The following is a 15,145-nucleotide window of genomic DNA, read 5'->3' as shown; positions in this document are numbered from 1 at the left end:
TATTTTGAAAATGCACACATCTGGCACTCCCTCTGGGAGGTTCTGATTCTGGATGGACTCAGCAACTTTAAAAAGCTTCCCAAAGAATTTTAATGCACACCTTTGGTTAAGAAACGCAGGAGGGAAGCTTGGGTAGTTTACTGCAGTGTTCTTGACTTGATTCTGCCTTGAACTATATTATTTTTCAAGCTGAGCAACTAATAATGTCAGAAAAATTTCATATACACACAGTATATAACTGCTTACATTACAATAGAATTAAATGAGAGAAACTGTGGAGGACCTTTTCTACTGCTCTGTGCTTTATTCACAGATTGGTACAGCTGAATTCTAGATGAGTTTGTCACTGAGACCTAAAATATAAAGCTGGCTTTGTAAGAGTCATTGGTGCTGTTCACAAATATTCTATTTTTTTCCCCTCCTTACTGATGGTAGAATTGCACTTCCCTGCCCACTGAAGAAAGTGAGGTCATCTGACATTGCTGTGGCCAACAAAATGAGAGAAGTGGTGGAAACATGTTAACACCTGCTTTACCAGATTCTTTTTTCCTCTGGCTTGGTTACTGGCAATGATCAAGACAGTGGTTGCTCAATCAGCCTGGGTTCCTGAGTGACTATCATGAACAGAGCCTCACTGTAGACCCAAAGTAATATTTTAGTATTAGAAATTAATTTAAGTTACTTTAAGACATTTAGGTTTGGGGTTGTTTATTTACTGTGGTATTACACTATCTATTCTAACTAACACAGAATTCTAGGGTGAGTCTGTGACAGCATGACATTTAATGGTGAGCAATGTAAAGCCCTATACTACAGTTAAAGATAAAAATTATAGAGACTAGAGTGCCCAGTCCAGAAATTAATGTATATTTTTCTCTTTTCTAGCCTGAGAATCATCCTGGAATTACTGAATGTGCGTCCATCCCATCTGAGAGTATGCACAGTGTACAGATGTGAAGATAAACTGCTAGTCATTGTGCCACCTCCAGGAAGGTCGGCCATAAGCAGAAACAGATGTCACTGAAGGCAGGACAAAGAGGGAAAGAAATATGGGTCCTGGATGATATCACTGAGTTGAGGGAGCAACCAACCCTGATGCCTGTCATAACAGTTCTCTTACAGAAGTCAATACATCCCTTATTGATTAAGTTAGTTTCTGTTGTGTTTTGTTGAAGATGCAAAGATGCTGCCCAGATTCCCCTTCAAGAAAGGGCTTGCTGGACAGCTCCTGGAGTGTGGTCAGCAGGCAGCCCTCAGCTGTCAGTCTCTTCATGGTCTGTCTCAGCTGCAGAGAGCCATGTTGCATGAGATTACAGCCTTTCTGGGTGGACTGCATGCATTAGAAAGGGCTGGCCACTTCAGTCTGACACAAGATACTCTGATGGGTGATACTCATTCTAGAGGAACTTCCCAGGTAGGCTGAAGAGTCTTTAGACCTGAAAAGCAGTTCAAATTCTTTCTCTGGCCAGTCCTGCTTTCTTCCATTCCTAATAAAAATCTTTCTCCCAATCTCCATATCAGTGTCTACTTCCAGAAAACTCAGTCTATGGCAAGTCTTCTGTAACATGAAGCAAAAGCATTCTGATATTCAGTGGGATGGTTTGAACTTGGTCTTGTCTACAGGAAGGGAAATGTACTCATAATCTACCTAATTTTTAACTTTGTATTGTAGAAATTTTCAAGCAAACACCAAAAAATAGAAGGACTATTATGAATCCCCATGTACCCAACTTCAATAATATCAATATATGTTCAATAGTTGTCATCTGAACCCTCACGTATTATTTAAAAAAAAGTCTCAGACATTATATTATTTCATCCACAATGCGCTGATGTGTGTTTTGAGATGGAGAGCAATGCCTTTTTCTCCATTTTCCTCTGAATCCAACTCCTGTCTATTTTCTCATCTCTTCTTCCTCTTTCCACTGCTACCGCCTTAAAAAAAGGAAGAATTTTAATAAGAGAAAGGGGCAATAGTAGTAGGGGATAGAATGGTCCAAAAGTAATCCTGGAATCCATTCATTCTTTCATTCATTCAACAAACGTTTTAGACTTGTCATCTCTCAGTCTTAGGATACTCAATTTTTACCAGTATAGATGGTTGTTCAGATAGGTGGTATAATAATGTCTTTGGTCAGACAAACTAACAAGAAATGGAGAAAGGTAGGGAAGGAGACAGGAGGAAGCAGGAGGGAGGAGAGAGGAGAAGGGAGGGAAAACAAAGCAAAGCAAAGCAAAGAAGCCATCTAGTGGTCACAGCAGGAAATAATCATATTTGTTTGTTTTTCCTACTAGACAAAAAAGACAAGGCTTACTCCAGGTAGGACCTTCAAGAGGAAACTGAGGCTGAGAGGTGAAGTGATATGCTTAAGGTCACATGGCTAGTTAATAGCAGAGCTAGGCATGGAACCCAAACAAGCTGACTCTCAGTTCAGAGAAAGTACCAGGCATCATTAATTAATCCCTTTCCAAGGATAGCAGGGAAGCTGGTTCCATTCCCCTTTACCACTTATATGTTCCAACATATAAGGGAATCAGAGAGGGCTTGTAATAGCTAGCACTCTTTGAACGCTTTCACTGTGCCAGCGCTTCCCACGTATTATCCCAAGTAATAAAACACCAACCTTATGTTCCAGATACTAGTATTAACCTATTTCACGCTTGAGGAAACGGCACAGAAAGGCTAAGTAACTTGCCTAGGAAATACCGTTACAATGAGAGGCAGCATCACTTGAGCGAAACTGAGAAATCCTTGTGATTCTCCGAAGGGCCTGAGGAGTCCGGGAAACCGTGATGAGCTCAACATACAGAAGGAGCAAAGTGAGTGTAGAAGAGGCTGCAGAAGCTAGCAAAGAAGCTTGAAAACCAAAAAACGCACTTCTTCAGGCTGGGCTACACAGCAGGCGAAAAAAAACCCGCGTAAACAAGACCCGGAGAGCGCCGGATCCCGGGGGTACCGAGAAACAGGTCGGAAGTGACGTCAACTAGAGGCGGTGGGCGCTTAGCGGGACCGCGGGGCACGGAGGCATTCAGGCGGGACGCGACGCCCGGAAGTTACGCCCCGGAGGTGGTACCTGGTTGTGGAGGGCGTCGCGATGGGCGGGGCGGGGCTTCCGTGGCCATCCTGGAACCGTGGATCCCGGGCAGGTAACCTGCGGGCCGAACCTTGACCGGGACAAGGGTGGAAGTTGGGGTTGGGGGCTCCGTTTGCTCGAAGCCACAAGCTCGGGCAGAGAAACGTAGGTCTCCCATGAGGCGGTGGCTGGAGAAAAGGCTCCTTGACGTGGGACTCCCTGAGGAGACAGGGATACGAGGAACTTTGGGAACGGGGTCGTGAGGGCCGAGGTCGTTGAGGAATATGGACAGGCTGAGTCTTTTAGGAGTCGGTTGACTGAGGGTAACAGGCTTATGAGTATTGGCGCTCAGGGCTGAGGAGTTTGGAACCTGGGCATTGAGATGAGCTGACCTAGAGTTCATTTCCCACCTACCCCGTCCCCCGTCGTTTTCTGCTAGTAGGGGACAGGAACTTAGTCTTCCCATCTCAATGCAGGATAGGGCCTTGCCACTGTTAAGCATTCTTTAGATGCTGTCGAATGAATTAATTAATGAACGCACGAACCCAGTTCTGGCTCAGCAGGGGGAACTTTTGAACTTCAGTATCCCTTTCTCTAAATATAGAAAAGATGCCAGCTTAGTTTGCTGACCAGTGGTTTTGAGGATGCCAGTGCAGTAGAGATTCAGGACATTGTTGTTAATTGTTTTGTGGTTATTGAAATTTAGAAATGTGTCTTAGTATTTTTCTCTGGGGTAGGTAGAGAGGATAAGGCAATCAATTTGGCTTCTTTAAGGTTCCTTTACTTTTCTGAGAATAACTTCCAGGTACATGATACCGGGCGGGAGTTGGCCATCAAATGATAAACGGCAGTTGTATCACTGAGCTTCTAATTAGTATTCTAAGTACTTTCTTTTCAGCAATGTGAACTTCCTTTCCTTTTTCTGAATGTTTTCATTCTTAAATTGGGATACCTTTTACATTTGAGATGTAAAAGAGAATTATTTCATAACAAAGATGAAAATAGTAATTTATAAAAATCCAGCAGAGATTTCACCTGTTGTGTGCGCATAAGTTTAACTCCTTCCAAACAGTTGAGGGAAGCTTCCAAAAGAATGAATCCCTGAAGGTTAAATTGTTTCCTTTGTAAAGTGTTTGCTTAGGTGTCTTGAATGTGACAAAGAGTGGGCACAGACGTAAAGAACAAGTAGTGCAACCAAATTGTTTTTGGTTGTCAAGTGGAAAAAAGTGCAAGTACACATCAGGCCATGTAGTGTGATCTGGGCATGAATCACTGTCTAGATGCAGTGATTGCTCTAGATGTAGGGAGGTGATTGTGTGTATGGGTTTCATGCTGTCTCATGAGATAGGAGCTCCTAAGTGGTTTCTAGAATCTTATCATTAGAATGTATATAATGGAGTAGGAAAACTTGATTTATGGCTTTTTTTGTTATTTTTTACAAAGGAGAAACTAGTAAGCATTTTAAGATTTAAAAATATAAGATGTTCTTTAAAAATGGGTTGGAAAAAACTAAAAGTAGACATGTAAATACCTTATTGAAGTCATCTAATTTTTAAAAGTTTGCTTGCCTTCAACACTTGTTTTCCCAATTTCTGGGAATTGTTGGTATCCCAACCATCCCCACCTTTTTGTGCTCTTACCTTTAGGATACATATAAATTTGGTACAAAGTAATATTTTGAGATCCTCTAGATTTATGTTAATATTAATGTCTTAAAGTCTTAATTTTGCTACCTCAGTCTGCTGTTCAATGTCATGTCCACTAATTTTTCACATCTAAATGCCTATATTCATAATAATTATTATAACTGTTACTCATAATAAATTGGTATCTACACGGTAACTTAGATATGTGCATTGATATTCTTGAGGTTTTCAGTTTTGCAGAACACTGATATCTATGGACTCTAATATGGACTTCATTTAAGGAAATCCACGGACCATTAATGGACAAAAACATGAATCAATTTGTATTTTGGCATTCAAATCCTAGCACTTTGGGAAAGGTAAGTTGTTGATTGTGTTTTATGTTAGGTGAGAAATAGAACAGCCCTGGGTTGGTCTGGGAAATTGTAGGACTGTGTTTTCATCTGGACCTTCCAAAGAGAGAGATTTGTTCTACATATATGAGGCAATTGTTTTCTCTGTAAAAATGATCAGAAATTAAAGAGATTGACAAAATACATTATTCCTAGAAGATTACTGCTCTGTTTTCTTTTTTGGGGGGAGATCTCCTTTTAACACTTTAGAACCTGGTAGTATATTTCAATCCTATAAGAATGGGGCCTCAAATAGTTATTTAAATTTCACATCAAAGTTTGTTTCTGTAACAGTATATGCCCCAAATCTTCCGGCCAATTTTATTTTTATGCTCTACGTTAAAGCAGGAAGAGAGGCCAAAAAATGTCTTTTAAAAACGTCCTGCTTTATTTATGCTATTTTCTTTTCTCTTCTTTGTTCTTTAAAAAAATCTCTTAGATGATCCATTCTCCAGGCCTCTTATCTTTCTGTCCCATGGGATAAAGTTTCTCTTTTTTTCTAATTTACCTTTCCTAGCTTAGGAGTTTTTTAATTTTTAAAACCTTAACTTCTAATTTTGTGATGGTGCTTGGCACATCATTTTAATCACTAAGTGTTAAACTTGTAGTTTTTCTGGTCTCCTCTGTAGATACAGTGGGCTTCTTTAGAATTTATTCAGTTCTAAAACCAGACAGTACTTCTAGAAATTCATCTTTCAGATATATTTGTACTTGTACACAGAAGATATTCATCACCATATTATTTGAAATTAAAAACAAAAAAGCTAAAAACAACCTAAGCATCCCTTAACAAAGTCCTGGTTAAATAAATTCCTTCATACAATGTAGTACTTTTTAACTCTTAGAATGAAGTTAGGTGGAAATATGGAAGAATCTCTAACATACATTGTTAATGGAGAAAAACAGTATAGAGCTGTATGTATGGTATGTTTTCATTTGTATTTTTAGAAGCATACATTTCTGTATATACATGCAAAATTTCTTCAAATCTGTATGAGCAACTAGCGACAGAAAGGGTACCCCTAAGGAATGAGATGAGAAGTCTAGAGCAGGAAGAAGACTCATGATTTTTCTGTATTCTCTTTCTGGTGGATTGAATTTTTTACTGTGAACATGTTTTTATTTTTATAATACTAAGAAACAAAGGCTTTAGGCTAATTCAGTAATTATGGGAGCACACAGCTATTCCTTAGGACTTTTGTCCTTATGATTATTTGCCCTGTTTAAAAGGAACGGGGTTACACAAGTGAGTTAAGCTTATTTCAGAGCTGCATGGAAGGTTTGCTGATATTTTAATCAGTTTTTCACCTTGATATTAGGTTATTATTCATAATAAGGATTTGTGCATAAACAAAGTACTTAGTGCTGTTGAATTCAATGCTCGTGTACAATTTATAGCATGTGGCTGACCTCCCCAGGTGATATGAATGCTATTACCTTTGTTTGAAACCTAGGTTAGTATTGCATTGGCCTGGTTCCTCTAAGCCTCTCAGTAATACTGAATGGGATGGGCTTTGTTTGATTTTAATTATTATTTGGGGACTCTACTCTTTAAACAAATCTTACCGCTGTTATTTCACGTTGTTCTTGATGTTTGGAACTGGCTTAAGGCATTTCAAAGAATGGCTTGTTCTCTCTGTTAGTAAAACCAGGAAATCAGAAAGATCATTTAGATATGTATGGATAATCTCATTCTGTATTGAGAATATTACTTTGAATTGGCTGATTATCTGCTTTGGAACTCAGCAAACATTTCCAGTGACTTCTCTAGCCATCTTTGTCTCTCCACACTTTCATTGGGGGAAATTTGAAATAATAATAGTGGGTCAGAAAAATGAGTTATACAAGAAATTTAAAGATATAGTAATCTTCATTTTATTAGTAGAAGGATTTTATTGGAAACTTGCTTGAGAATAGGCTGTGTAAGATATATACCTATATGATGCCACTATCATATAAAATACATGACTGTGTATCTTGTTAAAAATCAAAATGAAGGCCACTAATCTAAGGGCTGAGTCGTGATTAATCGAATAGAACAGGTATGGGATGTCAGGTGTTTTATACCATACCTTGGCAGAGTATTCTGTGTAAAATCATTTCTGCTAAATAATGCTTTGCTTCTTGAGATCCTTGAGATTAATGACTACTGGCTACAAAGGGGAAATCATTGGGCAGGATGCCTAGAGTGGGACTCCTTATTCTTATTAAAGGAATAGATAGCAATACATTGAATCCAAGGGTAGATTGTGTTTTCCTGAGTCAAGATGAATATGGTAAAGGTGACTTATAGAAAGAAAGATGAACATGAACACAAAAGTTACATGTAGAGAACATAAAATTAGGGAAGATGCATGTGTATGTGTATGTGTGTGCACATAGATATACTACAGTATATAGTTTAAATGTGTAAAACAATATATATATATATATATATATATATATTTCCCCCCACCCCCAAAAACCACAAGTTCCACATGGAAAGCTATCTGGATAGCACAAGAGAAAAAAAAAGTCAGAATTTTAAGTCCAGAGAGCTGGCCGTGTTATGAGCTAATTCGTATTTGTGAGAGCAGTTTAAAGAATTTTGGAAGTTTTGAGATCATTTACAGGGCCCAAGTGATATGAAGGTAAACAAAACCCAGAGAATGAGAAGGATAAAATCTAGTAACATGTGAGATTATGGTTAAGGGTATCTTTTAAGGTTCTGTTTTGTGGTATTGTTTTGGGTGGGGGAAAAAGGGAGAACTGAAAAGTGTATTGCTGTTCAGTTTGAATTGAGCTAGGTCCATAAGCCTTTCCTAGCATTTCCATTGTGTATGACCAAAGTGGATTAACTAGACCCATTACCTACAAAACAGTTTTTGTGTATTAATTATTAGATATACCTTGAAGAATAAGAGAATTGTTTTTAAATCAATTTTTGATTCTATAAAAGGGCAACTGTGATGACTTAGGTGGAGGGCACTGGGGCTATTTTGTTTAAAAAATAGAAGACTTTGGAAGAATTGGATAAACTCCATGGGAAGTACACTTGTTCTCTGTTATTTGAGGCTAAAATTAGTTCTAAATGAGAGAAGGTACAGATAGAACTAGTCAACAGTGGAGCAGATTGTGTTGAGAGGCAGTGAACTCCAAGTCATTAGGGTTGCTTAAGCAGAGTTTGAACATTGAGAATATCGTAGGGGGGTTTTCTCATTGTATGGGAGATTGTACCAGATTATTATTAAGGTACCTTTCAAATCCAAAAAAAATTTTTATAGTGCAATGAAGTGATTTATTACAATATGAGTATATATTCTGTTATCCCTGTATTTAAATACTTAGAGCTGATTTACTCACTGGCCATTTATCTGCCAACTTCAACTTGCCCATAACCAGGTAATTTAAAATTACCTGAGCTCCCAAATTATGACACATATCTATATACTTTTCTCAGGTCCTTACTCAGTTCATTTATTTTTAGACACAGTTCTAACAGGTTTAATTAACTGGTATCTGACTCCACAATATATTAGAAGCAATAAATTCTGAGTGGCCCAAGTGCTTTTGTTCGAGGCAGGCACGTTGACAAGAATGGACAAGAAGAAAGAAAGCCGGAAAACTAACTTTAAAATTGTAGCAACCCAGGCTCTTTTGATTAAATGAAAACAGCTCTGGGTTAATGCATATTCAAAATGATAACCTTTACTGAACTTAAATAATTTATGTTTAGTATTTTCTGTTTAAGAATACCTGAATTTTAGAAAGGTCTCTTCAGTGTGTTTAACAACAAAAGACAGATATTTTGCCACTTGGAGAGGCTGCATTGTGTGGTGTGAAGAGCAAGGACTCTAGAGCAGTAAAGACAGATTTGAATCTGGGCTCCAATATCTACTAGCTGTTATGTTAAGTTTGTTATTCATTCTAAGCCTCAATCGCTTCATCCATACAATAGGAATTTACAGAAGAGTAAAGATAACACATGTAAAAAGTTTGCATACATTAGATGCTAAGTAAATAACAGCTATTATTATTTCAGTGTTACCATAAAGCTTACTCTACCTTGAATTTTGTCTCTTCAAACAGAGTAAGAACAAACTTATCTAATAATTTTTTGTAAGTTAATATATATTAATGCTAAAAATGGTGATGACGTGCTTTTAAAACCTTTTTAAAAAATTGTATAATTAATCCATGTCTTTACAAAAACTAGGATATAGAAAAAAAAATATATATATATATATCTCCCCTCAAAAGAGTAAAGTCACCTGTCATCCTCTACCACTGGTAATATTTTAGTGGTGTGCTTTATTTTTAAACTGCTTTGACATTCCTATGGCATGTCACTTCTGAGTAGTGACTTCTGAAACTGATTCTATGTTACCACTGTTGGGAAACTTAAATTAGTCACTATACTTTCTAATCAGAATATGCAGTGAAAGATTGTGACATGTTACACTGCTGATATAAAGAAAACCCTAGACCTGGAAAATTTTGTTACACTGGAACTAGTTTCGTAGAGTAATGGGTGTAAGTTGGTGCTCTGGAGCTGGAGGGCTTGAGTTTGAATCCTAACTCCACTATTTACTAGCTAGGTAAACTACCTGAATTTCTTAACTTCTCTGTGCCTCAATTTCTTCATGTGTAAATTGGGGATAATAGTAGTATATAATTCATGGGATTGCTTTGAGGATTAAATGAATTAATCTACCTAAAATGCTTAGAGCAGTGCCTGGCACGAAGTACAGAACTTAATAAAACTTAATTATTATTAATTTTTAAAAGCTTAATTTTTTCTTGGAGCAGATAAAATAGGAACACTTAAAAGAAATAATTTAGAATGAGCACAAAAGTAGTCAGATTTACTATGTTTTTCATTTGAACCTGCTGGTTTTCTGAATTTTTCCATTCTAAGGCTTTGTTAATTTTTCTCCCTTGTTGAAGTGTTTTCAAACCATAATATTCCTAGTTCAGCTTCTTTCTTTACCCTACAAAATCAACTTCATTTTATATTGTCTCACCCAACAAATATTTTGGCCATGCTTTCAAAGATTGAAAGCCCTTTAAGACAATCATATATCATGGATGGCAATGAAAGAGATTCAGGAAATTATAAAATCAGTTTATCTGACCACAGCCTAAGGTGGTTCTGTAAGAACTTTAAATTCAGATGCAATTTGAAGTGAAGAATATTAATCAAAGAGACAAACCAATGAACATATTTAGCTATTCTGTATATCTTTTAAAAATCTCTTTTGTTCCTTTTCTTTTCCTTTATTTCATTTTGTTTTCCTTTTTTGTTTTTTCAGCATAGTATCTAACAATCTGATTAATTACTGATAAAAGAGTTATTGTTTTTCAAAACCCTTTAAAAATTTATTAGACTTGCTAGTAGATTTTTTGTGCATTTTGTTTTAAAGCATCAAGTACAAGTTTTTGAAGACCCTGGGGCCTACCATCATTACACATTCAAGATTTGAGTTTGAATAACTTCATCAAGACTTAGATCCACTTCAGAAGCCTCAAGTCTCATCCTCCATTGAATCCTCTCACAAAAATAAAAGCCTAAAGGGACTAAAATCCATTAATACCTTCCATTTTATATCCTCTCCTCTGATTTCTCTTCAGTTTCCTTTGCCTTTAGGGTCTTTCACATTGCTTATGTTCCTTTAGACTAGAGCCAAGGAATCAGTGCTTTCCAAAAGAATATATGTCCTGTGGCCATAAGTTTTCATTGGTAGAGAAGCATAAACTTGGCGTGATAAGTTTAGAATCAGGTCTTTTGTTGTATGCTATAAAAACTTGAGTCAACAATTAGAAAATGAGGATGAAATGGTAAAAATATTTGAGGCTGGATTTGCTCTCAGAGGCTACATAGTTTGGAGAAAAGAGCCCTCAATCTAAGAGTTCATGGTTCTTATTCTCCCAGCCTATTACTAGATATTTGATAACTGGGAAAGCCTTGTAACCTCTCTGAACCTTAACTTCATCATCTGTAAAGTAAACCTGATAACATTTTCCCCACCTACCTCACAGGGTTGTTGTGAGGCTCAAGTGAAATAATATGCATAAAAAAAGGACTTTTACATAAAATGTGCAGTACAACCGTAGGGTTCTGTTACATAGTTGCAAGCCATTCCCTCAGCTCTTAAGCCTGGGAAGGTAGATGGTTTAAGTGCACTGAAAGCATGTACCTGTCCAGGTTGGATACATGATAAGAAGGATATGTTAATTTTTTTTCTTTGAGTATACAGAATACTAGTATAATTCTAATAAGGAGAAGACTATAAATTTCCCTAAAATTGTGAATTAGCATTGGTGATGCTCTAGAGCAGTTGTGTATTGTAACACATACCTGGTTTGCAGAATTTGTTTACTAAGTTGTGACCAGCATTTAATTAATTTATCTATTTTAATAGAGGTACTGTGGATTGAACCCAGGACCTTGCACATGCTAAGCACAGGCTCTACCACTGAGCTGTACTCACCTACTCCCTCCTTCCCGTGACCAGCATTTTTTTTTTAACGAAGGAACAGAGAACAGAAAATTTCACAATGCATCCTACATAATAAGAGTAAATATTGTTTTAGTTACATATGTGTGTGTAAATGTGTGTGTTTGTATTTGTATTCTTGGTCTTTAAATATAAATCGCATTTCTCTCTGTGAGTTGCAATTGCTGATATAGGAGTAGCATTTTAGTACTAATGCCTTTTTGTGCATTTGGACTCCTAGGAGACTCAGTATTTCCTTTCACTTTATACTACTACTTGTGACAAAGGAATTAACAGCTAATAGCAGTTTGACTTTTGGTCTAATTAATGAGATTATTTTTTATTTAATTGCATAGAGAAAACCTATGGGCCTGATGGGTATTTTATTTAATATTCTAATAGCATCTACTCTCACACCCAGGCTGTTACAGCATTTAAGCTTGATTTAACCTCATGCTAATAGATTGTATTAAATGTTTCTCCTTGAAATTTTTTTTTAACATTTATTTTCTGGCTTAATGAAAAACAAAAAACTCCTGCTTAGTTAAGCATTGTTTGAGGACTCAGTGGAGATAGGCTGTAGTGAATGTAGTTAGCATGACTGGGAGTTTGATGGTCTCCAGAAGAGAAAGTACCACTTTTCTTTTCTCTGAATAATCAAATTTATCTGTAATGATTTAAGATAAACCATAAGGATTAACTTACTCAACTGTTTCCCTAAAAAGAGATATTATTAGTTAGGAATAGATAACTTTTATAGTATCCATGAACAGTAGGTAATGGCTTCCTCTTCCAAAGGTTGTATATTACAATTCATTGGTGAGGAACTAATTCTTTAGTGCTTTACTAAGTTGTGATCAGCATTTAAAAAAAAAAAGTACGCAGAAAATTTCACAATGCATCCCACATGGTAAGAGTAAATATTATTTTAGTTATCTTCCTATTATCTCTTAATAGTCAGTCCCAGCCACTCTGGTCTCCCAGCTGATCCTCAAAATGCAAAGCTTGCTTCTACTTCAGGAACTTTGTGCTTGATATTCTCTGTGCCTAGAATGCTCTTGCCTTAGATATCTATGTGGTTTAATCCCTCATCTTCAGATCCTTCAGGTCACGATATGTCACCTCAGTGAGGGTCTCTCTGACATCTTATTAAAAATTGTAACCTCACCACCACCCCATGGTATTCCTATTCCTCTCCTCTGCTTTATTTTCCTCCATGGTACTTATCTCTGACTGACATCCTATTCACCAACGTTTCCCCCAGCACCTAGAACAGTGCCTTACATATGATAGGCACTTAGAACATATTAAGTGGATGAATTTAACTGGTATTCACAGGGGTACACATTTGGGACAATGAGACCTATAAACCGAATTATATGATCTTAGTATTTTTGAATGATTTCAAAAGATAAGTTAATTAAATTTATTTATAGCTTGTTTTATTCTAAAAAATATTTGAAGTGGCTTCTAAAAATGCATATAGTACAATGGGATGAAGAGAACAAAACAAAGAGAATATGATAGTAGCATTAAACTAGGTAAAGTCCTCCATAGTGACTAAAAGCAGATTGTAAATTTGACTCATTAAAGAGTTAGCTTGCAGGGAAGTGATAATTGAACTCGAATTGTAGACTTTATTCTGTGGCACAGGTCACAGGCATTTGATTCTTACATAGAAACCCAGAAAACCTATTTGATTTTAACTAAGAACTTGTGGGGTTACTCTTAAAAAAAAACTTGCTGTATTTATTAGGAAATTTCCTATTGGTATAAAACATGCACAGTCTATCCATAATAAAGCCTCTGCTATGTCTGAGAGGTGACAGTCATGGCTATCAACCTCTGCTTCTCTTGTGTTTAGGACATTTCCAAGCTTGACTCAAACTTAGTAATTGGATATTTTTGAAAGTCTGCTGTCAAAGATACCAACCAGGATATCAGTTACTCTAATTTCTCCTACTCTATTCATGAGGTAGTATGGGATTCCAATGGTTGTGTCCTCCTTTTAAGATAAGTAATTGGAGACTTAGAAATAGGTTTTTTGTCTTGCAATATATGCACATATCAAATAATTGTATTGTATAGTTAAACTAATATAAAGTTCTATGTCAATTATATATTCACAAAACTAGGGGGGGAAAAGAAATAAGATTTTATACAATCAACTACTGGATTGGGGTGGAGGATTGGGAGTTAAGCAGGTGAATTAGACTTTAAGAAATCTTTCACCAGTATATAACCAAAATCAGAGCTGCCTTGTGTACATGTGGAGTTAAGTGGGACATTAGACAATAGTACATGTCTTTGTGTTCATGGGATGTATACTCCTAATTCTATTTGGTCTTTTTTTGTCTTTTGAAACAAAGAAATGAAATGAATGAAAACACAACAAAGCTGAGAATTGTGGAGAAACCTGCAGACCGGAGATAAAGTGGGGGGTGTGAGTGGGGGTGGACTGTAGACCTTCCAGTAATCTGCAGTACTTCCTTAAACAAAGCTGGCATTTTGAGGCAAAAGAAGACAATATTTAGCTAAGTGGTGTTCCACTGGCAGAATGTACTTTTATTTGACTTTTTCTTTTTTTTACCTTTCTCCTTCCTATTTTTGACTTGGAGGTAAACGTACTTTCGAAGGTCAAATCTGCCCTGCCCCATTTTTCAGGTTGAAAGAAGGGAACTAAATGAACATTAGACTTTGAGGGAAATAATGAAAGTGTGGATTTAAAAAAATCATTTATGTTCCACATTTTTCAAGGAAAAAATATGAGAAGACATAATAAGAACACCACAGAACCATTAAGATGAGCGATTTGCATAAAGGGAAAGTAATTTTACCAAAAGCTTTATGTATAACATATTGCTAGTTAAATGATAATGGGGTTATATTTAATCTCTAAGTATACATTATTCTAACTAATTTAAAAAGTGCTAATTGAATGTCCTTTAACTATTTTACTTATTTGATGGAACTTTATGTTCATTTTTAAAGAAATCAAGCATCTCTTCAGTTTGGCATTTGATGAGTAACAGTAGAAAACCTGAGAACAGACAGAACTATCAGTGTAAAAATAACGCAGAGGTCACCATATCTTCTGGCATAAGTGGTGTAGAAGCAGAAAGATCTTGTTTTCAGTAAAAGTGTTGAAGTGGCAGAAAAAAATATCCCCCAACTTCTTTGCTGACACAAATTTTGCTATAGTGAGGACAAAAAATATTTCCAGGCTTTTAACTTGATATTCCCAAAATGTGTTACTCAGAATGCCTGACACAGCTAAAGGAGACTTTGTAAAACAAAGAGTTCTAGAATGACATAAGTTTGGAAAATAATTGCATTCTTTTTTGGAAATTTATAGTTCAAATTAGCATTTTCAAAACCCATGTGTGGCCAGAACCGTTGTTGGCTCATAAAATTGTAGTAACCCTTGGAGTAGGGTTTCAGGAAATGCTGTTCTAGATTAAAAAATAAATTTAATATATATACACACACATGTACACGTGTATACTAATATATTCTACAACAATATTTGATATACTTTTCAGTAAATAAATCCAGAT

General features: G+C 36.3%; 1 protein-coding gene across 4 annotated transcripts in view; it reads left to right on the top strand.

Annotated features, from left to right (window-relative positions):
- The first annotated feature begins 2,886 nt into the window (after nt 1-2,886).
- The window catches only part of MAP3K13 (mitogen-activated protein kinase kinase kinase 13), a 149,798-nt gene continuing 137,539 nt past the window's right edge, over nt 2,887-15,145 (top strand). For 3 of the 4 annotated variants that reach the window (XM_032482911.1, XM_032482910.1, XM_032482908.1), the window contains exons 1-2: nt 2,887-3,147; nt 4,953-5,079. The gene's annotated coding sequence lies outside the window, so the exon portion shown is untranslated. Of the gene's footprint in view, nt 3,148-4,944; nt 5,080-15,145 lie in introns of all 4 variants that reach the window. The other variant, XM_032482909.1, reaches the window with a different exon arrangement.

The sequence above is a fragment of the Camelus ferus genome, chromosome 1, assembly GCF_009834535.1.
Source record: "Camelus ferus isolate YT-003-E chromosome 1, BCGSAC_Cfer_1.0, whole genome shotgun sequence".
Taxonomy (NCBI): Eukaryota; Metazoa; Chordata; class Mammalia; order Artiodactyla; family Camelidae; genus Camelus; species Camelus ferus.
The sequence above is the reverse complement of the archived record's forward strand: the minus strand, read 5'-3'. Positions and strand labels throughout refer to the sequence as shown.